The sequence below is a fragment of the Heterodontus francisci genome, chromosome 11, assembly GCF_036365525.1.
Source record: "Heterodontus francisci isolate sHetFra1 chromosome 11, sHetFra1.hap1, whole genome shotgun sequence".
In the NCBI taxonomy this organism is placed as follows: domain Eukaryota; kingdom Metazoa; phylum Chordata; class Chondrichthyes; order Heterodontiformes; family Heterodontidae; genus Heterodontus; species Heterodontus francisci.
In genome coordinates, this window is record NC_090381.1 from 42,574,617 (window position 1) to 42,599,601 (window position 24,985).

At 43.8% G+C, this 24,985-nt stretch overlaps 1 protein-coding gene across 2 annotated transcripts in view; it reads right to left on the reverse strand.

Moving 5' to 3' along the window:
• Positions 1–19,555: 19,555 nt before the first annotated feature.
• LOC137375217 (hepatic and glial cell adhesion molecule-like) overlaps positions 19,556–24,985 on the reverse strand; it is a 51,785-nt gene continuing 46,355 nt past the window's right edge. For both annotated transcript variants that reach the window (XR_010975953.1, XR_010975951.1), the window contains one exon: positions 19,556–24,282. The gene's annotated coding sequence lies outside the window, so the exon portion shown is untranslated. The remainder of the gene's footprint in view (positions 24,283–24,985) is intronic.

Here is a 24,985-nt window from a genome sequence, read left to right on the forward strand (position 1 = left end):
GGCCTGGAGGGCCCCGGCTGCTGGAGGGTTTCCTGTACTGGTGCAGAATTCCCCTCAGGTGTGGCGGATGCTGGAGCTGGCAGAGGGCTAAACAGCTGCTGTCCACACTCAGAGGGCCCTCGTCCCTTTCAAGGCTCATTTGAACCTCCCTGCTGACCAGAGGACGAAGAGCGGGAGAAATCTCCAGGCTCCTGGTCCTTCTGTCGCCTTGCCACTGCTTTGTCGAGCTCATGGCCAAGGTCTGTATGCATCTGTGAGATCTGGCTCTCCAGCGGGTCACCAACCTTTCGATGGAGGAAGCCATATGCTCCTATGCCTGGGATACGGCAGCACTCATGACATGGATGGACGCATCCAGCGTCTGCTCAAGCCTTACCATGGGCTCTGGCATCTCTGCCATATGTTGCTTAACTCCTGTCTGGGACTGCAGCATGCCTTGTGCTGTCTACACCAGAAGCTTGTCATCAGCCTGGGGCTCAGCATGGGTCTGGCCACCCACAGTTCTCCGACTGTCGGAGCCCTCGGCTATCTCAGTGTCAGCCAGCTGCTCAGGCATGTGTGTGGTGCTCTCACCAGCTTGTGACCCCGAATCTAATCCTGATAGATTACCCACTGAGGTGAAAGTATCTGCACTGGTGGAAGGTGCAGGAGTCATGGGACGGTGTATTCTCTGAGTGGTTCTCCTCCTAAGAGGTTGATGGGTGTTCTTCTGGGGCTGCAGTCACCTGTGAATGCCTAGCTGCATCAGAGAACACAAACGTGTGGGTTAGACTAAAGGCCTGCTACCTGACCCGACACCACGAGCTGATGACGTGTCAGGTTCAGATTGGGTCGGGTTGGGCCTCTCTTTAGGGTCCGGCTTTTGGGCGCAGGTCAGTCTGAGTCCAGTTCGGGCAGGGTCCGGGTCGGGTCACACACAAGGTAAGTGCTCTGCTGGTAAATATTGAAATTAAAAAACTTACCTGAGCTGGGAGTCTGGGATGAAACTGAGTCTGCACAGTGAGCAAGTGACGTCACTATGACGTCACCACACATGCGCTGCAGCTTCCTGGAGGTTCTGAGTCAGAAAGTAAGTAAAGGGATGGTTGGGTTGGGCTCGGGTCGGGTCGAGTCTGGGTTGGGCCCGTTCCCGACCTGAGTAAGCCTTTAGGACAGACTGCACATATCCTGTAATGACAAACATGCCTGAGGTGGTTTTCCACAACTCATGAATATTTCAATGAACGGCAATAATCACTCTCTTGTGCCAGGACTGCAGTCTCCCCATCAGATACTGCACATCTGCCCTGGCTCCCCAACAGTTCTAAACCCTCTTCTTTGGCATGGCTTAGAGGACAAATGTCAGGGATCCCTCCTCCAGTCCTGGCCTTATTCCTCCTGTTATGGGCCCTCTTCTTCTGCAAGAGGAAGGATGGAGAAATTATAAATTGGCATAAATATCACAATAACAGTTCTGTTTCTATGGGCTCCTCATCCCAAATGGGCGATCTGATATATCTCATGATGATACATGCTGTCATGGGATTTACTGGGGCTGAGCTATGAACGAGGGTGGCATGTGGCCCAGATGCAGCTGTGCATCGTCATGGTGAGGTCACAACCTCTCTGCCATTGTGCTGGTAGTGTCACCCTCACCATGTCACACACCCTGCCGCATGGTCACATGGAAATCCCAAAAAGAACATTGGAATGAAGCACTCACCTTGGCTGAATGCAGGAGGTCATTGACCCTCTTCCTGAACTGGACCCAGTTCCGGTGGGTGACCACACGACTGCTGACCTCCTCTGCAATCTCCATCCAGGCTTTCTTGGTCAGGTGGGAGGACCTCTTCATACCATCTCTGAGGGAGAGAACTTCCCACCTTTCCCTTACAGCTCCGAGGAAAATCTGCAGGAAGGCATCACTGACACCCTGTATCTACCCTCTGCCATCCTGTCCACTCTCTCTAGGAAGGTTGGGCGGTGTAGGAAAACAATGCTGTAAATTTTTATGCTTAATAGCACATCGCGCTTCTATTGACTGAAAGGCAGGGCTGTCAGGCTTTTCAAGAAGGCACCAGCACGTGATCCACTGTCAGTTGATGCCGTAATCGGCATCTCGGCTCCCGCACCTGCCACATGTTTGGGGGTGACCGGTGTCTCCATTATGATAAATGGCCACAGTGCGGCTGCACACATGATGTACGGGAACGTCGCCCATTTCAGGGACCGGCGATGGGCTCATTAAATTCAGTCCACTTAGTGCTGAGATTGTTTTTGTCAATATTATGGAAAAACCAATACCACCAGCTACTCTAACTTGATATTAAAAAGTAGCCCCTTAATGATTATTGAAAGAATACATGTTGCAGGCAAGCAAAGCCCATGCACTTCTTCACTGTCACTGGGTGATAATCCTGGCACTCCCTCCATGACAACACTGTGGATGTACCTGCACCACATGGACTGCAGCTGTTCAGTATAACCACCTTCTCAAGAGCAATTAGGGATAGGCGATAAATGCTGGGCTTGCCAGCAATGCTCACATCCCACGAGTGAATGTAAAGAAATGCTGCACCTCACAGTCTACATTTACCAATCTCAGACTGGTCTTCGAGTGTGTTGAAGTCAGTCTTACCATTTCACACTTGTGTAGAAGTTAAATCCCACGTTATTTTCCATGTCTGATTTGAATTCTGTGAGTGAAAACTACCAACATACTTGTTGCTCTCAGTAACAGACCAGCTGTACAGCTCCACAAGCACCTTCACACACCAATCGATCTCAGTCCCACTTCCAGAAATGATTTGATTCCATTGTTGTGTGGTCAATCATAATAGAGGAGCCAAAATATGGAAAATCCCCAGTTGGGGGTTGTTGGTATGAGACATCAACACATGAATTTACAAAAAGCAGTTGAAATTAGTTCAACGATTAATATACACACATAACAAGTAATTAAGGTTCTTTTTTTTAAACAAATCTGCATTTAGAGGTACACCCTAGTGCAATTAGCCATAACCAGAGTTTTTTTTTTAATTGAAAGATTATAGACCAAGCATAAGAAAATCTACTGATGTGATATACAGAGTATATGCTGTCTCATTTGCAGTGCCTTAACTCAACAGCCCACAGAGCAGAACTGTTCACAGTTACAGAATTTGGGAGGAAGTCAGAGCAACACAAAGTTGAATGTGGAGGTGAATGCCGCTAAGGTCAAGGTTTTGAGGTGTGGAGCTACCTGGGAGAGCAGAGAAGCTTCAAGATTAAAATCTCACGGCGGCAGCTCCGTGTTTCAAATACTTTACAATACCACAAAAGTTTCAGTATGAATCCCTTTTCTAGATTTATATTAAAATTCTGGTATCATTGCAAAGTGCAAACTACTCTGCAGCCACCCTAATGTTGTGGTCTGAATGAATCATAAAACTAGTTGGCCAGGTTTTAGAGAAGAAAATCAAAAAAGAACATAATAAATAAGAGTAGGAGTAGGCCATTTGCCCCTCGAGCCTGGTCCTCTGTTCTATAAGATCATGGCTGATCTGATTGTGGCCTTAACTCCACTTTCATTCCGACCCCCCATAACCCTTGACTCCCTTGTATATCAAAATTCTGTCCAGCTCAGCCTTGAATATATTCAATGACACAGGCTGCACTGCTCTCTGGGGAAGAGAATTCCAAAGATTAAAGACCCTCTGAGAGAAGAAATTCCTCCTCATCACCATCTTAAATGGCAGACCCCTTATTTTAAACTCATTCTAGATTACCCCAGGAGGGGAAACATCCTCTGAACACCTACCTTGTCAAGCCCCCTCAGCCTGTTATATGTTTCAGTAAGATCACCTCTCATTCTTCTAAACTCCAGTGAGTATAGGCACAACCTGCTCAACTTTTCCTCATAAGACAACACTTTCATCACAGGAATCAGTCTGGTGAACCTTCTCTGAACTGCTTCCAATGCAAGTATATCCCTCCTTAAATAAGGAGACCAAAACTGTACATAGTACTTATCAAATGTCTTTCGGAAATCCAAATACACATCTACTGGTTCCCCTTTATCCACCCTGCTTGTTACATCCTCAAAGATCTCTAATAAATTTGTCGAACAAAGGGGTAGTTGGTTTGCCTTTTTGCTCTTTTAGACTCTTTCCAATTGTCCAAAGCTGAGACCATATTGGCAACAGTGTTTTTTTTATTTGGTACAGTATTAGAACAGCGGTTTACAAGGTACAGTTGAGAATTCTATGACCTCAATGTTCCTTGGGCAGATATTGTTTCCCATACTGTTCATCCTCATTCACCTCCATGTACTCACTGTTGAATCATCTACACTGAAAGTGGCCCCAAGTCCCCTGGTTCTACCCCATAAACAGACCTTGAAGCACAATCATGTTTTCTCCCATATTCTCCCCAATCTAGCCAATCATATTGATGATACGTATATGTCCAGGTACAGTCGGTGCTTGGGCCCTTCTTTTCTCTGTCTTCAGTCTCACCACAAGCTTCTAATGTTTCTGGCTTAATGGCCCATCCTGTAGACCTTGAAATTAATGGCCTTACTGACTGCAATCAAGACTCACAAGATTGGCTCTTTACTGATTTAATTTGGGGAATGAATGTAGCCATGGCTTATCAAAGCTAAGAAATCAATTGTAGTTTACCAAGGCCCAATATAAAAAAACTAATCAAGGAGGGTGCAATCACATCCTTCCTATAGTGTGGTGCCCAGAACTGTACAAAGTACTCCAGCTATGGCCTAACTAACATTTTTTCCAGCTCCATCATAAACTCCCTGCTCTTATATTCAATGCCTCGGCTGATAAAGGTAAGTATCTCATATAATGGAGAGAAAATCATGGACAGTGACTGAGTGAATTCCCAATGCATGTCCCTGTTGTGTTTAGTTCTGCAGGAAGGAAATCCAATCTGATTACTGTTTGCTGCAATTAATTGAAGTACCATGATGGAAATTAGCATAACTGTGCATGATAAGTATTAATGAGGTAGGCCATTTAGTCAATCCTGCCTTGCCCATCCAGAAAGAGTCAACCATTCCCCCATCAGGACTTCCAGCTATTTTTATTGATTCCAAGACGTTGCCTCCATTGTCCTACCCAGAGATTTATTCCACGTGTTGATCATTTTTTGTCTAAACGAAAAGGTTTGACACCAGCCCCAGTTTGCCTTTTGCCAGTCTGAACCTGTGCTGCCTTGAGTGAAGAATGAGAAATGCATGCCAATTCTTACTCAACTACCACAACAACAACAAAAACTTATATTTGTATAGCGCTTTAACATAATAAAATATCCAAAGGTGCTCCACAGGAGCATTATAAAACAAAATATGACACCGAGTCACATGAGGATATATTGGCCCGGATTTTGCTGTTATTGAGGGCCCTAACGGCAATCAACTTCTGGCAATTGCACTTGCAGCAAAAAGCGGAAGTTGCTTTGCACCTCAAAAGTGCATGCTGATTACAGGTCTCACCAGGCCAGTTTGTAAAGTGGCAGGGACTAGTAATTTGGGATTTTGAGCTGTTTGCTCACCAGTTCTGACGATTTTTCACACCTATTTTCTTAAAGCTGATATTAACAGGCACAGAGCCTGCTCAGGAGATTCCACACTATTAAATCATGAAAGCAGCAGACTGCTTTTCTGTTTTATGTGTAATAAAAATTCATCGTGCAGTCTGTACATCAATAAGTATTATGTGTGATTATGGTTCTTATGCAAATTTCAGAAAATTACTTTCTTGAGCTTTTGTGATGCAAGCAAGGAAGCAATTTCAGGAGCTGGACGCAGACCCAGAGCTGCTCGGATTCATTCCCACTGGTAGAGGAGAGCTGGCGATTGCAGATTTCTTTCCACGCGGTTTTACTGTGACTTTCCCCTCCCATTGGTTTTATATCAAGTGCTGTTTCCAACATCGGTGGGACTGAAGAGCTGTGGAGTTGCGGGTGGTGGTGCGGTGAGGAGACAGGGGATGTAGTGGAACTGGCGCGGGGGATACAGAAGAGCTGGGGTGCGGTTGGGTGGGAGAGAAGCCCGGAGTGCGGGCCAAGAGAAGCCGGGTGATGTTGATACCCGAGGGACAGATCCTGGCGGACGGGAGGTTTAGGCAAAGCAAGGGTCCAGAGAGTTTCTCAACGGCATAGAACCTTCCAGTGCTGTCAACTCTCCAAACCCAGCGGCATAGAGACTTATCCCAAGGATGAGTACCCGTTCTGTGAGGAAGAGGGAAGATTTAACCCTGGGCTTGAAGCCACACCAAGACTTTGTTTAAAGGGGCTGGGAGGGGCTGGTCGATGTGAGGGAGGAAGCTCCCAGAGCCTGAGTGAATGCATTATTCAGAGGAGAGACTTGACGGATTTCACATTACTTTCTTATATTGTGATTGTGGTATTAAAGTAACATTGTGCTCACTAATATTCTTTTAATTTTTTGGTCGTGCATCCTTCTCTTCAAAAAAATAACATCTTATTTACCAAGACAGTGCGAATAGATCAATATGAGTAATACACCAATTTCATTGTAAAATAAACAGCGGTCTGATTTCTTCCTCAAACCCACTGGGGTAGATCTTGATGTTATGCAATGGTATAAGACATGTGCTAATGAGTTGGCAGCCCTGATTTTTATTTCCAGTGAAGTCAATGGAAACAATGGGCTGAATTTTCAACTTAAAAATGGGTGGGTTTGGTTCCGGTGGAGGGGGGTTTAAAGTTTTAGAAATCTGTTTCCTGACACAAACCCACTTCCAACCTACACATTTCCAGCTTTAAGGAGGCGGCTTGCAATTTTAAATATGGTAATGAGACTGCGAACCTCATTGTCATTCTGATTTTAATATTTAATTGCTCTCGGGTGGGTTTCCCTGAGCGTCCGGTAACCTTGCAGCTTCATCGAGGGGGTGACTTGGTGGATTAGGGAGGTGAGTGCCTGCAAACATACTCCTGGATCTAAATGTCTGCCTGAGGAGCCTCCGTGATTGGGCTCCACAACCTAATGACCTTCGCCCCGTGGTCTCCAACTTTCGTCTTCACAACAATCCCTGATTCCCTCAATACCACCATGCCCCAATTTCCGATCCCCCCGCACATCAGCCCCTAATCCTGCACACTAGGCCCTGATCTCCCCATCACTACTCGGCCCAGTTCCTCCCGCACATCAGGCCCCGATGCCCCCAACACTACCAGGCCTCAATCCCCCAAAACCACCAGGACCTGAACCCACCCAAACGTGAGGCCTCCGGGTTTCACTCCCTCAAGCCTCTGCTCCCCCGCTCAACAACCCCTTCACCCTCCGATCACCTCGCGATCACTCCTCCCCAATCACCTCCCCCCCCCCCCCCGCTTCTGATTGCCCCATACAATCGAACCTCCTCCAGTTCACTGATAATTGCACAGTGGTCAATACCATTCGCAATTCCTCAGATATTGAAGCAGTCTGTGTTGCATGCAGCAAGACATGGACAACATTCTAGCTTGGGCTGTTAACTGGCAAACATTTGTGCCACACAAGTGCCAGGCAATGACCATATCCAATGAGAGAGAATGTAACCATCTCCCCTTAACATTGAATGGCATTACCATCGTTGAAACCCCCACCACCACCATCCTAGGCATTACCATTGAACAGAAACTGAACTGGACCAGCAATATAAGTGCTAAGGCTACAAGAGCAGGTCAGAAGCTGGGAATTCTGCGGCGAGTAACTCACCTCCTGTCTCCCCAATGCCTGCCTTCCATCTACAAGGCACAAGTCAGGGGTGTGATGGAATACTGTACACTTGCCTGGATTAGTGCAACTCCAACAACACTCAAGAAGACACCATTCAGGACAAAGCAGCCCACTTGACTGGCACCCGATCCACAAACATTCACTCCCTCCACCACTGGTGCATAGTGGTAGCAGTGTATACCATCTATAGGATGCACTGCAACAACTCACCAAGATTCCTTCCACAGCACCTTCCAAACCCACAACCTCTACCACCTACATAAGAACATAAGAGCAGAATAAATAGAGCAGTAATAGACCATTAAGTCCCTTGAGCCTGCTCCACCATTGTACATGATCATGGATGATCTTCTACCTCAACTCCATTTTCTTGCCCGCTCCGCTCAAAGAACAATGGCAGCAGACTCATAGGAACACCTGTAGGCGACCACCATCCAACCTGTGAACTGCATGTGACCTGTTACATGGGGAAATAATGTGAGCGACTAAAAGTGTAATCAGGTCCACAGCAGGGAAGTAGGGATGTGCTGAGAAAGCTATGTGGTGTAATTGAACTATGAAGGGGAACACCTGCGAAGTCCGATGAAGTCATGTCAAAACTTACTGCTAAATTTGTAACAAACGCGCCGTGTGAGCTGATTGCTTGGAGACCAGGGGTCGACAGAGTGAAGTAATGCCTTGTGACCGTGCGCTGGAAGAATGCTTAGCAGCAGATAGTGATGTCAGTCAGCATCTAATGCTGATTTGGCACCGACCTGTCATTTAGAATCTCACAGTTCCTGTTAACGCCCTCTCTTAAACACGTACAGCTGAACATGTGGTCATCTACCTGAGAGACCACCCATGAGCACTGTTTAAAGGGATCATCATCCAACTTTCAGGTGAAGTGTCTTTAACTTTCTTTGTCTACTGCAGAGTTAGTGGAAGTACTGTGTTCTGTGTTGTTTGAGCAACTCTCACAAATTCTTTCCATCACCAGGGAGTGGTGCTGGACCTTTGGAAGGAGAGGTGTGGATGTGAAAGATCTCTGAGCAGAAAGCATGCCCTCAGTCATAGGGGCTGTAGTTGGTATTTCCTCTTGGGCTGTGGCATGACCGGGAGATGGAGTAGAGGCAGCAGAGAGGAGAAGCTGTTCACAGAGAGAGGAGGACAGCTTTCAACAGGAGGCCTTACATAAAGACACAGCACTTCTCTTCCCTCCACCTCAGCCAGGAGCAGTGTCTGTGCTTTACCAGGGAGGTGGTCACAGAACTGTGCCCACTTCTTGAACTGGGCCTGCATCCTCAGAGCAGGGCAAGCACTGCACTGCCAGTAGCCATCATGCTCACCAAATACACTCAATTTCTATGCTAGTGGATCCTTCCAGGCGGGAGCGGACGACATCACCAACATTTCTCAGTTCGCCATGCATCACTGCAGCCAGGAGGTGACTGAGGCCCTGCACACTGGGAGAGGGACTTCATTGTCTTCTCACTATGCAGAGACAAACAAGAGGAGTGGACACGTGGCTTTGCCAGGAGAATGGGCTTCTGTGATAGTGCAGTGAGCCATTGACTGCATGCATGTGATTCTGCGGGCACTGCAGGTCAATGGGTAGACGTACCACAACTGCAAAGGGTTCCACTGCCTGAATGTACATTTGGTGTGCAACTATGCCCAACCCATCATGTTGGTGAATGCCCACTACCCTGGCAGCAATCATCATTGTGTGACAGTCAGCTGCTCTTGCCATCATTGAACTACCATGTTGAACCTGACGCTGATTGTTTAGCGACAAGAGATACTCGCTCTTCAGGTGGCTCATGACTCTCTTCTCCAACCTGATCACATGTGGTTGCTGCTCCTACGATGAGAGCCATGCTGCGACCAGGTACGTTGTGGAGCAGACCATTGGCATCCTCAAACAAAGCGCCATTGCCTGGACTGCATGGGGAGCACCCTCCAGCACTCGCCCGAGTATATCTCGTGCTTCGTGGTGATCTGCTGTGTTCTCCACAACCTGGCCATCATGAAGCTGCAGTACTTAATTGCCACCAGGGCTTCAGCAACCACCTCAGGAGGAGGAGGAAGAGAAGAAGAAGGAGAAGGGATATCAGCGCCAGTATGAGCTGTCCATGAGTATCTCATCAGATTACGTTTCCCCTGGAAAATGTCCACATCATTATTGCTCAACCCTTCCCCACTCTTCCATCCCTCTGTTACGGACAATCACAAAATCTTGGACAAAATCCTGAAATAAAAGACACCACAAACCAATCATTTCATACCAACATTATCCAACAACACATCTAATACTCCATACAATACTCAACCAATCACCTTTGTGCATTGCCTTAGTCCCAGGCTTGCATCCTAGTGCTCTAGGCCAGAGCTCTGCAACCTGCGGCTCCGGAGCTGCATGCAGCTCTTTAACATCTCATTTGCAGCTCCCAACCTTTTCCAGTTGGATCACATTGTCATGAAGAAAGCCTTAAAAAATTAAGTCAAGGAAAGTGAGAACTGATTTTATTGTGGGGATAAAAGGCTAATTATTATGATGTACTTCATGGTTTAAAATGATTATTTTAACAAAGAATATCATTGTGCTGTAAATAACTCTCTGTGTATAGATACACCCATAGTTAGAAATCATGCCTTTGGTTCTCAGAACAAGTGTTATATTTGCTACCATTACTGTCTCTAATATAGCTGAGACGATAAATTATTCTGAATGTGCTATTGGAAGCCTTTTTTAATCATTAGAATCAATATCTGAAAATTGGCTTAATTCCAATCATCCTAAGCTAAAGATTGTTTATAAATGACTTCACTGACAAAATTATAGCTAAAAATTCATTTGTTACAAGAGCTGTTATAAAAACACAAAAAGAGAAGCGTTCTTTCAGTTTTATATGTAAATCTCCTATTTTTTAATTTAAGGTGAAAACATGATGTTTTTCCATTAAATTAATATTTTTACATTTTCTTTTCAAACATGATTGTACATATAATTCATGCAAATTGGTGCATAAAACCAGAACATTCATATACTGGACATGCTAAGAAAAAGTAAAAAAAAGACACAAAAATGCCAAAAGTCACGATAATTCAGAGTTAGGTCTATTTTAATTTCATTTTTTTTTCTATTGATACATAAATTCCAAACATATATTGGATTACATATGCAAATTATGCACTCTACTAGAGACACTTGGCAATTTGCCATGTATTTGGTTTAGAAATGCTGAATATTTGTCTTGCGGCTCACATGGTTTTTATTTGAGGCTCTTTTTAAAAATTCTCTTCAGGTAAAAAAGTTGCTGAAACCTGTTTTAGGCTTTACCACCAAAGTGGCTGCAGCGTGGCTGGTTGAAAGCTGCTGACTTTCAGTGAAGGAGACTGCAGATGGCTATGGAGGACGATCTCAAGCAGTTCTGCATCTAGAAGGCCTGACTTCAAACTGCACCACCTTGGCATTGGCTGCAGCTATCTGGGCTGGCTGGCTGACAGGCAACAGCTGAGGTGGAGTGGCAGAGTGGGAGCATGAATGCTACCGTCCAGCGAGACAACATCAAGTTTGCACATCATGGAGCCACTAGCACATTCTGGGGCGGAGCCTCAGCATTCCTAGTACCTGCTGTAAGACCCCTTTGAGCACTGGTATCCGCAGCCATGAAGGCAGCAGTCTGAGCCGGTATGGCACCAAGCTGAATTTGCATATGGCAACAAGCAGAGATCTCATAATCTTAGTCTGAGCTTGCCTTGCAGCACTGAAACATTGTGTGGCTTCTGCCTGTGCTACAATGAGATATTGGCCATCAGAAGCTCTATCATAGCTGGGTCTGCAAATCTCCTCATGGAGTTGCTAATCATTGATGGGGTCCAAGCTCTGTGTGCAGCCCTGTGCCAAGTTGGACCCAGACTCCTCCAAGCTTCTTGACAGTGAGAACAGGCTGCCTGGCAGGCCTGCCAATGCACCAAACATTTTGGTATGCATGCCCATCAACCTTTTCCTGTATTCCACCCAATCTGAATCCTCTGCAGCAGAATGCATCTATGACTTCGTCGTCTGCAGAGCTGGCACATGCACTATCCTTTCCCCCAGGCTTGGCTGTAGCCCAACCCATGCCCAGTGACTCACTATTTACAGGTCCTGCCTTGAAACTACCCCTAAAGTTTGCACAGTGCCAGTATCTGAGCTGGTAGCCAACGAGTCTCAGATCAAGTGATGGTGTTTTTCCTCAGACCCTGCATGCTTCTTCTCGTCCTTCATTGTCAGGGCAGCACAGGCTGGCCTGGCAGCATGCCTTGGATCTCTGAAAGTATAAATACACAAGAGGATGGTTGGGGTGAGGAAAGCAAGGTTGGATGGAAAGTGACAGGTGCATGGTTACACCATCTGCAGCTTGTACTTCATACCAGATTGCAGGTGATGGTAGAGTGGGAATTTGAGAAGGTGCATAAGGCATGAGCATAATATCATCCTGCATGGCTTCAGCGATGCTGATTACAATGGCCTCAGTGACAGCCCTGCTAACTTTGCCAAGAACCATCTCCTCCATGAGGCTGAGAACATGCAGGTATGCCTGTCTCCTTCCCCACCCACCAGATCGTCACTGCGCCCTCCTGTTATGTGCCACCTTGTCCTGCAAGAGTGATGGATGAGTGTCAGTAAGTGTGATGCAATGTGTTTGGGTGATGTGCCTGTCATGGATGAATAGCTGGAATCATGTGAAAGCTCTGAGATGTGGGTGTGAAGCGTGCAACAGTGCTAAGTATGTGAGGGCGGAATGGAGCATGTAAATGCGAGGCATGAGTCTTGATGTTTGAGAGGTGAGTGATGCAGATGTGGTGCATTGAGCAGTGTGTGATGTTGGTGGTGTGGTGGGTAAGAGATGGCATTTGAAAATGCATTCACTGACTTGACCAATCACATGAGGCCATTGAACTTTATCAAGCACTGTATCCAGGTCATCAGGGCCACCATCCTGGCATTGACTTTCCGCAGTGATCTGCTGCTTCTGTTTCTAAGTGTACGTCTGGAGGGCCTCCTCGCCCTCTGCCTTCTAAGAAAACTTCTCTCCTCCATTCTACTTCCTGCACTAAGGCTTCCAGCACTGAAGCTGAGAATAAAAGCTCTCTCTTTGGCCTGCTGCTTCATTGCTCTGAATTATTCCTGTTCTTAAAGTCTTTCACAGCCACTTACAGCCTGTGCTGCAGCTAGAATGCACCTCCCCTTTAAGAGATGCAGGCTGGTTTTAAAGAAGTGGAGGCTTGTATTAATTGGTGCTAGTCCCACACAAACCTGGACCCCTGCTGAGCGTGTGGCCAGTCAGCAGCGTGCTAATCACTGGGCTGTTTGCCACAATCATGGAGATGAACAGGCAACATGAGGTTTGTAAACTAGCTGCATCAGTTCCATTGAGTGCAGGGTAATTGCCCATTAGGATACCAACACCTGCTAACGAGCCATGTCCAATTTTCAGCCTTTAGTTTCTAAAATGTCAGTTTTTAATTTGGATTCCACTGAAGGTTCATCTGATTGATCAGCGAGCTGTACAAAGCAGGATTCCAGGTTCAGGATTCCTTCTGGTCAGTTATTCTCTGTGACCTTGTCCTATCAACACCTTCTCTTTGGTTATCTATTGTCCCACCCCCACTTTACTTGCTTAAAACCTTTTACATTTCTAATATCTGTCAGTTCTGATGAAGGGTCACTGACCTGAAACGTTAACTCTCTTCTGTCTGCACAGATGCTGCCAGACCTGCTGAGTATTTCCAGCATTTCTTGTTTGTGTTTCAGATTTCCAGCATCTGCAGTATTTTGATTTTATTCCAGGTTCAGTCTCTGCTACACTTGCTGTGGGCTTGGCCTGAGCACCCTGGATCAAGAGGAGAAAATCAGGTGGAGTTTCAGGCATGAAATGGGTGCAAAATTATCAATTTCTACTCCAAAGAATGGGAAAGGTGTTGGAGAAAGTCTAGTTGCGAAGGAGCTCCATCCCAGCAAGGAGTCTTCAGCCTATAATACAGCAGATAAAAGGAAAAAAGGGCAAAATTTGCATTAAAAGCTTTGAACCTGGCTGTACAGTAGGAATCTAACCCTCTAGTGACTAGTGGCACACATTACGAGAATTTCCTTGTTACTGATGTTTTACTTACGTTAATTGTATTAAGTCCCTGTCCCCTATCGGCTATTAATTTTTTCGGGACTTCCAGCAAGTTATCCTCCATTTCAACTGTAAATACTGAGGCAAAGTAATTGTTCAACATGTCTGCCATTTCCCCATTATCAATGACACTATCTCCATTTTCAGCTTTTAGTGGGCCTACATTGCTCTTGACCACTCGCTTTCCCTTGATGTAACTATAAAATATCTTCTTATTGATTTTGATGTCCCTTGCAAGTTTCCTTTCATTATCCCTTTCAGTAGGACGTCAGAAATGCTCCATCCATCAATATTGGTGATCACGCTCTGGAAGTGGTTCAAGAGTTCACCTACCTAGGCTCAACTATCACCAGTAACCTGTATCTCGATGCAGAAATCAACAAGCGCATGGGAAAGGCTTCCACTGCTATGTCCAGACTGGCCAAGAGAGTGTGGGAAGATGGCGCACTGACACGGTACACAAAATTCCGAGTGTATCAGGCCTGTGTCCTCAGTACCTTGCTCTACGGCAACGAGGCCTGGACAACGTATGTCAGCCAAGAGCGACGTCTCAATTCATTCCATCTCCGCTGCCTTCGGAGAATCCCTGGCATCAGGTGGCAGGACTGTATCTCCAACACAGAAGTCCTCGAGGCGGCCAACATCCCCAGCATATACACCCTACTGAGCCAGCGGCGCTTGAGATGGCTTGGCCTTGTGAGCCGCATGGAAGATGGCAGGATCCTCAAAGACACATTGTACAGCGAGCTCGCCACTGGTATCAGACCCACCGGCCGTCCATGTCTCCGCTTTAAAGACGTCTGCAAACACAACATGAAGTCCTGTGACATTGATCAGAAGTCGTGGGAGTCAGTTGCCAGCGATCGCCAGAGCTGGCGGGCAGCCATAAAGGTGGGGCTAAAGTGTGGCAATTCAAAGAGACTTAGCAGTTGGCAGGAAAAAAGACAGAAGCGCAAGGGGAGAGCCAACTGTGTAACAGCCCCGACAACCAATTTTATCTGCAGCACCTGTGGAAGAGTCTGCCACTCTTGAATTGGCCTTTATAGCCACTCCAGGCGCTGCTTCACAAACCACTTACCCATTGTCTCTTGAGACAAGGAGGCTAAAGAAGAAGATAAGCTGCTTTGTGACCCTTTGCTGGTCTTTGTATCGATCCCATTTGGCCACATCTGTGCTGCATTTTGCATTTTTGTAAGCCCTTTCTTTTTGTTTTATGCTATCCCTAATCTCTTTAGTTGTCCATGGCTGTTTTTTCTGTGAAGTGGAGCTTTTTCCTCTCGGGGGTATATACTCGCTCTGTATTTGTTAAATGTTTCTTTAAATATTCTCCATTGTTCTTCAGTCGTTTGACCCATTAACAGATCTACCCAGTTTACCGTGGACAGTCTCTGTCTCATCCCGGTAAAGTCAGCCTTACCCAAGTCTAAAATTCTAGTAGCTGATTCTTGATTTTCACTTTCAAACGCTACCTTGAATTCAATCATGTTGTGATCACTATTTGATAAATGTTCACACATTGTTAGGCTACTAATTAAATTTGGCTCATTACTCATAACTAAATCTAATATTGCCTGTCTCCTTGATACATCAAGGACATATTGCTGTAGGAAACTATCCCGGACACATTCCAGAAATTCACTACCTTTATAACAGGTGCTAGTCTGCCTCTCCCAATCTATGTGTAAGTTAAAATCCCCATTAATACTACGCTGCCTTTGTTACACACTTGCCTAATTTGTGCATTTATACAATCTAACACCTCAGGACTGCTACCAGGGGGTCTATACACAACACCTATTACAGTTTTAGATCCTTTTCTGTTCCTCAATTCCACCCATAAGGTCTCCATTGGATGCTTTTCCCTCATTATATCCTCCCTCACCAATGAGGTGATATTATTTCTAATCAGTAAGGCTACTCCATCCCCTCTGCCATTTTCCCTGTCACTCCTGTAAACTTTATAACCAGGCATATTTAATTCCCAGTCCCGACCATCCTGCAGCTACATCTCCGCAATGGCCACCACATCATAATCTTCCATTTGAATTTGCGCCTGCAGCTCATCTAGCTTATTTCTTACACTCCGTGCATTTGCATAGATTTTTGAAGGTGGCAGAACATATTGAGAGAGTGGTTAGCAAAGCATATGTGATCTTGGGTTTCATAAACAGAGGTATTGAATGCAAAACAGGGAAACTATGCTGAACCTTTATAAAACTAGTTAGGCCACAGTTAGAGTACTGCATCCAGTTCTGGTCACCACACTTTAGGAAGGATGTGAGGATCCTTGAGAGGGTGCAGAGGAGATTTATCAGAAGGTTCCAGGGATGAGGAAATTTAGCTACAATGTTAGATTGGAGAAGCTGGGGTTGTTCTCCTTGGAGTAAAGGAGATTGAGGGGAGATTTAAGAGAGATGTACAAGATTATAACAGGTTACGATAAGGCAGACAAAGAAAAGCTGTTCCCATTAGTTGATAATACAAGGACTATGGCGCACAGATGTAAGGTTTAGACAACAGATGCAGGGGGGGGGGGGGGGGGATATGAGGAAGCACTTTTCTATGCAGTGAGTGGTAATGACCTGGAACTCTTTGCCTATGAGGGTGGTGGAAGCAGAGACAATCAATGTTTCAAAAGGAAATTGGATGGGCACATGTGGGAAATAAATTGCTGGGCTACAGGGATAGAGCAGGGGAATGGGCCTGACTGGATTGTTCTGCAGAGAGCGGGCATGGATCAGATGGGCCAAATGGCCTCCTTCCCTGCTGTAATTACTTTATGACTCTGTCTATTGCCCAGGTGTAGCATCCAATTGTTTCTGAAATGATTTTTAGTAAAAGAAAACTTGTATTTATGTAACACCCATCAGTCAATGAAATACTCTTGAATTATAGTCACTGCTGTAATATAGTGAAATCTGGCAAACAATTCACACACAGCAAGATCCCACAAACAACAATGTGATAATGACCAGATAAGCGTTTTTGGTTTGTGTTCTTCTTCCCACCTATTTATTTTATCCTACTCTTCTGGAATTTCTGAACAGTCTTCCCTGGTTCCACTTCCCCTCCTTGTTTGGTATATTCTGCAAATTTGATCACTTTGCTTCGTGTTTCTGTATCCATGTCATTTATGTAAATTAGCAACAGTAATGTTCCCAGCACTGAACCCTGAGAGTGCTCCCTACCCCCTCTCACTTCACTCTGACATAGTTGCTCTAAAGAGTGCTCATTATTTCCCACCCTTCTGCCAGTTTCTTATCCATTCATCAGGTTTACTCTGAATACCCCCAGCTTTGAGTTTAGTTAATAGACTTTTGTGTGGAACTTTGTCAGAAATCTTGTGCAAGTCAAGGTATAGCATTGTTAATCACTCCATCATTAGCGGCTATGCCTTCAGCTTCCAAGGACCTAAGCTCTTGGATTTCTTCCCTAAACACTTCTTTCTTTCTTGCTCCTTTTCCCTCATTAAGCTGTTCTGTGAAACCTACCTCTTTGATCAAGCTTTTGGTCATTTGCCCTAAGATCTCTTTATGTGGCTTGATAATGCTCCTGTGAACTGCCTGGAGATGTTTTACTATGTTAAAGATGCTATATTAATACACGTTGTTATATGTCGGAAGAAGATTCATTGAAATTGGTCCCTTTCTGGGCCAGAGAGATTGATTGGCATTGTGTTCACAATTATCATGTCATGCTCTCAGAATGTGTCCAAGTAGCACCATTCGGCTCATGTCTGGAAATGGCAGAATACAGGTCTCTAATGTAGATGGGGCAGTAGCAACACAATCTGAAGTTTGGTTAGGAATTAACCTTTCCCTGAGGGCCCCATGGACACAGAAAAGCCACAAGGTATTCAAACTTCTTGTGTGTGCAGAGAAAGAAAGGGCCATATAAGTATACAAGTTCCATGCGTGGAGTTGAAGGCAAGCTCCATAGAGATGGGAAGGCCAACCTTGGGAAAGTTATTGAAGATATTTCTGCCAATATAAAATAGATTGGTTTCTGAGCAGGTTCATCATTTTTATCTCTGGACCTTTCTGAGACAGCCATGGAACAGGCACACATATCAGCTGTGCTCCTGGATATGTGCAACAAGACACAAAACTGTCCAAAATTTGGAAATTAATCTGCCACCACCAGCCCCCAATTACAGGTAAAAGTTTATTTTTGAATTGTGTGGTGGAATTTGTGTTCCCCATATCACTGCATATCTTACCTCATCCATGTTACTCTGGAGAAAATGCCATGTGGAACTCTATTGTCTCCTTACAGAACGATGGGGGAAAAAGTGATGTTTGAACACTTCCTTTAGGATTTAAGGCATGACTGACAGAATCCTGGGAGAAGACCACTTGCTGCATTGCTGTGTGGTAAAAGATTGACCCCTCTGTGAACACAACAGTTACCACAAAGTAATAAAAGCAAAATACTGCGGATGCTGGAAATCTGAAACAAAAACAAGAAATGCTGGATTCACTCAGCAGGTCTGGCAGCATCTGTGGAAAGAGAAGCAGAGTTAACGTTTCGGGTCAGTGACCCTTCTTCGGAACTGACAAATATTAGAAAAGTCACAGATTATAAACAAGTGAGGTGGGGGTTGGGCAAGAGATAACAAAGGAGAAGGTGCAGATTGGACCAGGCCACATAGCTGACCAAAAGGTCACGGAGCAAAGGCAAACAATATGTTAATGGTGTTTTGAAAGACAAAGCATTAGTACAGATTAGGTGTGAATATACTGAATATAGAACATCAGCAAGTGCAAACCTGAAGAAAAACAACCTGAAAAAAACAGTGGGTAAGCAAACTGAACAAACTAAGATGAAATGAAATAAATGCAAAAGAGACAAACGAAAATCCCGTCGGAGAGAAGAGCAGAACTTCTTCAAGGTAGGCATTCCTGGAAGAGAAGTGGCAGTGAATTAAACACTAAAATAAAAGCAAAATACTGCGGATGCTGGAAATCTGAAACAAAAACAAGAAATGCTGGATTCACTCAGCAGGTCTGGCAGCATCTGTGGAAAGAGAAGCAGAGTTAACGTTTCGGGTCAGTGACCCTTCTTCGGAACTGACAAATATTAGAAAAGTCACAGATTATAAACAAGTGAGGTAATGTTGGAGTAAGTGTGTACTGATGCATGCCGAGTAGAACCCGAAGAATTTTTTTTGGCCAAATTGGGAAAATTTGGCTTGTTAGTGAATTCACCAAAACTGGTCCAATTGATTTTTTTGGCAATAATTTAAGTTATTCCTCCCTTCTGCTTCTCTGTTGTTTGTGTGGAAGCATCTGTGATCAAAAATGGAAACTCTCCTCGTGATTTAACAAAACTGATGATGCTATTTTTTGCAATGGGTTATTCAGTACCTAATATGCTACTATTAAATTTTAACTGGTGCTTGGTGTTGCAAGTTTTATTAAAATAGGAAGAGCAAGGTAAAAGTCACAACCTATATCAATATGCAGCTGTAAATCTCATCAAAATCAAATCCAATGGTCACAGCATCAAAGGAAAATAATGTACCTTTTGAAGAAATAATCAACAGGTTTATAGGGAAACGACATCCGAAAAAGAATGATTTATGAGCACATAATGTAGTTGAAGGCAATCAATACTTTATTCCATTTGATTTTACAATAAAAAGCTTCAGGTTATGAAATAATAGATTTTTTTTAATTTCCAAAATATACTTTATTCATAAAAATCTGTAAAAATTACATTCCCAAACAGTTTAAAACAGCATCAAGTCAAAAAATACAAACAGTGCAAAGGTGACCTTCTATACAATCATGAGTTGCCTCACAGCCCTTCCATTTCATTGTCATGCAATATATATTTTTACATTTCCAGCACACAAAATTTCTCCGATACAGTTCGAGGGGTTTCCCATGGATCCAGCCCCTCAGTTCAGCTTGGTGGGGGGACCTTACACTGAAATAATAGATCATGCACATAAAATTAAAAGCCTCAAATATTCATTCATCAAATGAACAAAAAAGTCATGAAGTCATGCACTCAATGCACATCTATGATACTCTAGCCATCAAAATGTCAGGTGTTTTTAAAAAATAGCAATTATTTCATGTTGATTTTGGACCTAGAACTTTGAATTTATGAACACCTACTAATCTGCAAAATTCATTATTTACAAATGATGCACCCTTAAAGGAACAGGCCATTAAAATAAAGCCGCACCGTAGCACCTGATTAATATGTTGTATGATTTCTTTTAAGAGTGATGTCCCTTTAAGATCTTAGTATGCTCATAAGCTAAGTACCAGGAATATAGTCATGTGACTACAAGCCTGAGTCAGTCTGTAACTATAACATCTAGAGGAAGGTTCTGTAAATACTTAGCGCTGTACTGTACATAATAGTTTAGCTGTAATAGATCTGTTAGAGATCTTCAATGACCTGGACTCCACATATCTCATTTATGTTGGATCAGACATCATAAAATAACTCATTACATAATATATTAATCATTACACTTATTAATTAAGAAACAGATTATGTTTTCCTTACCATGAAAAGCACTATGTGATCATTGCAATGGGAAAAAGTAACCAAGCAATAGATTTAAAAAAAAACAATCTGAAAATAAGACCAAAATAAATTGGTGCAATGACAATTTCCTATTGCAAATCTTGGGTTTCGGAAAGAAAAAGTAAAATATTAAAACCACTCAAGTGTTTGTTTGGCTCACCTTTGGATTGATTGAGGAAGCACGTGTGCAACAGACACGAATATCTAACCCAGATCACAGTGGGATGTTAATGCTCTGTCCCTGGGTTACTCTATCATACAGTAGATATAGGGCAGCATGAAGACTAAGATTCTTGGACTCCTTATAGGATCAACAGATGCAACTGAAGCCAAGAAGCTATTTCAGCACTCCCAAATTTGTAAGCATATATATGATTTTAAATTATAAGTGTAAAATGAGAAAAAGTACTATCACAAGGTAGCTTTATACAAAGAAGATAAATCTGCTTATTTAATTTAACTACTCAGTCTGAGAATGTGGAGCCTGCTACCACATGGAGTGGTTGAGGCAAATAGCATAGGTGCATTTCAGAGGAAGCTAGATAAACATATGAATCCCAGCCACCTACAGGAGTGATTCCAATGATGCCAGGCATGATTGACAGTGGGCCATAAGAAATAAGAGCAGGGGTAGGACATACACCCATTGAGCCAGCTCTGCCATTCAGTAGGATCATGGCTGAAATTCTACATCAACTCTATTTCCTGCGATATCACAATATCACTTGATTACCTCAGTGCCCCACAAACTATCAATCTCAGTCTTGAATCGACTCAATGACCGAGCATCCAGTACTCTCTGGGGACAGAAATCCAAAGATTCACAACCTTTCTCCTTATCTGAGTCCTACATGATTGATCCCTTATCTTGAGACTATGACCCCTAGTTCTATACTTTTCAGCCAGGGAAAACAGCCTCTTAGCAACTATCCCATCAAGCCCTCTAAGAATTTTATACATATAAGATCACCTCTCATTCTTTTAAACTCCAGGGAGTATAGGCCCATTCTATTCAATCTCTCCTTACAGGAAATACTCAATCATTTCCATTCTTGCTGGGAATAGTGGTGTCACTATTTGCAGCTCTTTCTGTTTGTGAATATACCCTCTAAAATAATGATTTAATACATATTCTATTTAGTTACAGCAGACATTTGTTGCTAGACCTTTTGGCTTCAGGTGCACATCAGATGTCAAGTACACTTCAAAATAGTCATCTTGGAATGTGGTGTTGGCCAGGGGCTGCAGGAAGTACAGAGTCTGTTACAAACTGTTGAACAGCTCATGAACTAAAGTAACCTGAGCTCAGACACTGGCCTGTGCTGGTAAAAACCAGTTTGAACTAATTAATTTATGTGAAAGACAAGGGAGAGATCACAGGAATAGAGCCTTATTTGGACACGGAGTGATACCGGGGTCTTTGGGCCTGGGCCAATAAGGAGAAGATACGAATGAGGTGAGCAGGCCTAATCCAACAGGAAAGAGACAGCACAGCTGGAAAAGATAAGAGAATAAGTATGGAGGATCTCAGGCATAGAACCAACGAGAAACTCCGGAGACCAACCATCATGGAAGTGGAAGACCCTGCGTGAGCAACGCGGTGATGACGTAAAAGAGAGTGAGAACGGAACACCTGGCCAGCGTCAGCTCTCCCCTTTTTCGGGTATTATCCTTTGTTTTCTGTGACTAGGTCAGGAAAAGGTCAGAGGAACCTAGTGGGTGTGCTTATCGATTCTAGTTAGCTTTGTCATTAACTGTATAACCCAGTTTGAGTTGCATGCTTTTGTTTAACCAAGTGTATAAGCCTTATTCTTACATTGTACAACAACGTGAATAAAGTAAATTGATAGTTAAAGAAAGGACTGAGTTTCCTCCTCTTTGTACTAAGCCATTAACTGTAGCCGGTGGATTAGCTGGAGGGTGGCTCTCCTGTAACCCCGTTATCCCAAACACCCAGCCTGAGCCTGAATTAAGAGGACCTAGTCCCATGTGATGGCCAGGATCAAGTGGGTGAAGGGAATAAAGGGGCCAAGGGGGAGTTGACTCCATGCCACGGTTTACAGTGGCAACAGTTAAAAATGTAATTACTTGAATTGATCAAACATGTTCAACAACTCATTTTGTATTTTGTGACAAACTGGCAGACACAGAAACATAATCTTCATAGAATCATAGAATACCACAGCATAAAATGAGGCCATTTGCTCTCTGTAGCTGTTGTGCAATATGGAAAAACCCAATGAACCCAGAAGCGCTGCACAAAGAACAGCCAGGCGCTGTGCAAATGACTACTGGCAACACCTATGCAGTCGTATTCAGCTGGCCTCCGACACCGGAAACATCAGAGGAATGTATGATGGCATTAAGAGAGCTTTTGGGCCAACCATCAAGAAGATCGCCCCCCCTCAAGTCTAAATCAGAGGACACGATCACTGACCAACGCAAGCAAATGGACCGCTGGGTGCAGCACTACCTAGAACTGTACTCCAGGGAAAATGTTATCACTGAGACCGCCCTCAATGCAGCCCAGTCTCTGCCAGTCATGGATGAGCTGGATGAACAGCCAACAGAATCGGAACTCAGTGATGCCATTGATTCTCTAGCCAGTGGAAAAGCCTCTGGAAAGGATGGCATTACCCCTGAAATAATCAAGAGTGCCAATCCTGCTATACTCTCAGCACTCCATGAACTGCTTTGTCTGTGCTGGGATGAGAGAGCAGTCCACAGGACATGCGCAATGCCAATATCATCACTCTCGATAAGAACAAGGGTGACCGCGGCGACGGCAACAACTACCATGGAATCTCCCTGCTCAGCATAGTGGGAAAAGTCTTTGCTCGAGTTGTTTTCATTTCATTTAGAATGAAAACATATTTTACCTGGAATATCTTTGGAGAATGCATGTTGCTCATCCATTATCTCATGGATGCTTGCATGAATTGGCAATTCAGAATAGTGCACTTTATGCTCCTCCTCCATTTCAAACTTGCATGTGTCTTTTAGGGAATTCACTCCTTCTCTGATAGCCTCTTGCTTTTGTAGTACTGAAAGTGTTTTACTGTTTTATTTCGCCTCAGCTGCTATGCTTTTTTCCGATCTCCCTTTGACTCTCCAGTCACCTTTTTAATGTATTTCTGCAGTTCCTTGCAATGAGCTGCTTCTCCTTTCTCTCTGCGGGTTTTGTAGATGGCATTTTCCTTATTTCTCTTTTAAATTGTTTGTTATTACATTAAGGGAAGTGTGGCCTGCTTGGTTTTGGGAATGTATTTATCATGCATCCTCAATATTATACCTTTAAAAGCACTCCACTTCTGCTAAATTGTTGTTAAACAACCTCCCAAAATTTATTAATTTTAGTTGTTCCAGCATTTCCTCAATTCTCAGCCTTTCAAAATTATGTCTCAAACCAAAAAAAAATTAAGACTTATCATTCTGTGGTCACTGTCACAGTGATGCCAGAACCGTCATGTCTTGTATAATTTCTGAATCATTAATCAATCCCAAATAAAAAGGTGCATTGCCTCTCATAGGTTTCTTGAGACACTGGATCAGGAAGCAGTCATGTACCAGTTTATATCCAGTTGACTGAAGTCTCCCATTAAAATATCATCCCTGTTGTCACATATTCTTCTTATCTCTTCACAGATACATGTTATTCTCCTCCTTATATTGACCAGGTGGTAAATAGCACTAATGTTAGTTGAGATTTTTGCTTGGTTTAGAGCTGTCCAACCAGAGTACTTCATTTTGTAACTTTCTAACTTCCCCCAGGATCAACTTCTTTGATCTCCCAGGTGCCAAAATGTGAGGATAAGACCAGCAGAGCATATGGTCAGGGTGGAGACCATTACCTAAAAAATAGTTCTGTACACATAAGAAATAAAACAAAGTGAGTTAGAGATACAGCTTAAACTATAGTTGTCATTACAAAAACATAGCTCCAAGCTAGACATTATTGGGATCCAAAGTATTCCTGGCAGTAAGATATTTAGAAAGGTAGGGATATTGAGAAAGGAAGAGGAGTGGCAATATTGATAAAAGACACAACTATAGCAGTACAAATAAAACATTTTCGTAAGGGTCATCAGGTAGTGGAAACACTATGGGTAGCAAAGAATACAAGAATCTTATAGCAATTATCTACAGACATCCTGAAAGTAGTATAATAAAAGCAAAATACTGCGGATGCTGGAAATTTGAAATAAAACAGAAAGTGCTGGAAATACTCAGCAGGTCAGGCAGTATCTGTGGATGAAAGGTCACAGTCCTGAAACATTATTTCCTTCTCTGCAGATGCTGCCTGACCTGCTGAATATTTCCAGTACTTTGTTTTTAATCCTTATAGTAATGATGTGTTGTAAATGTATTGAGAGATTTTGAGGGGATTTTGAACCTTCAAGAATGGTTGAGTTGGAGGTGGGTAGGGTGCTGAGGTTGTCACATCAGGTGGTGACAGACAGCTGCAGCCTCCTAGAAGAGAACTTGTTGGATCCAGTGCTACGTATTTCCAGTGGCTGTGCAAGTGACCACTGCCTACAATTTGTTTTGCCTCTGGATCTCTCCAGGA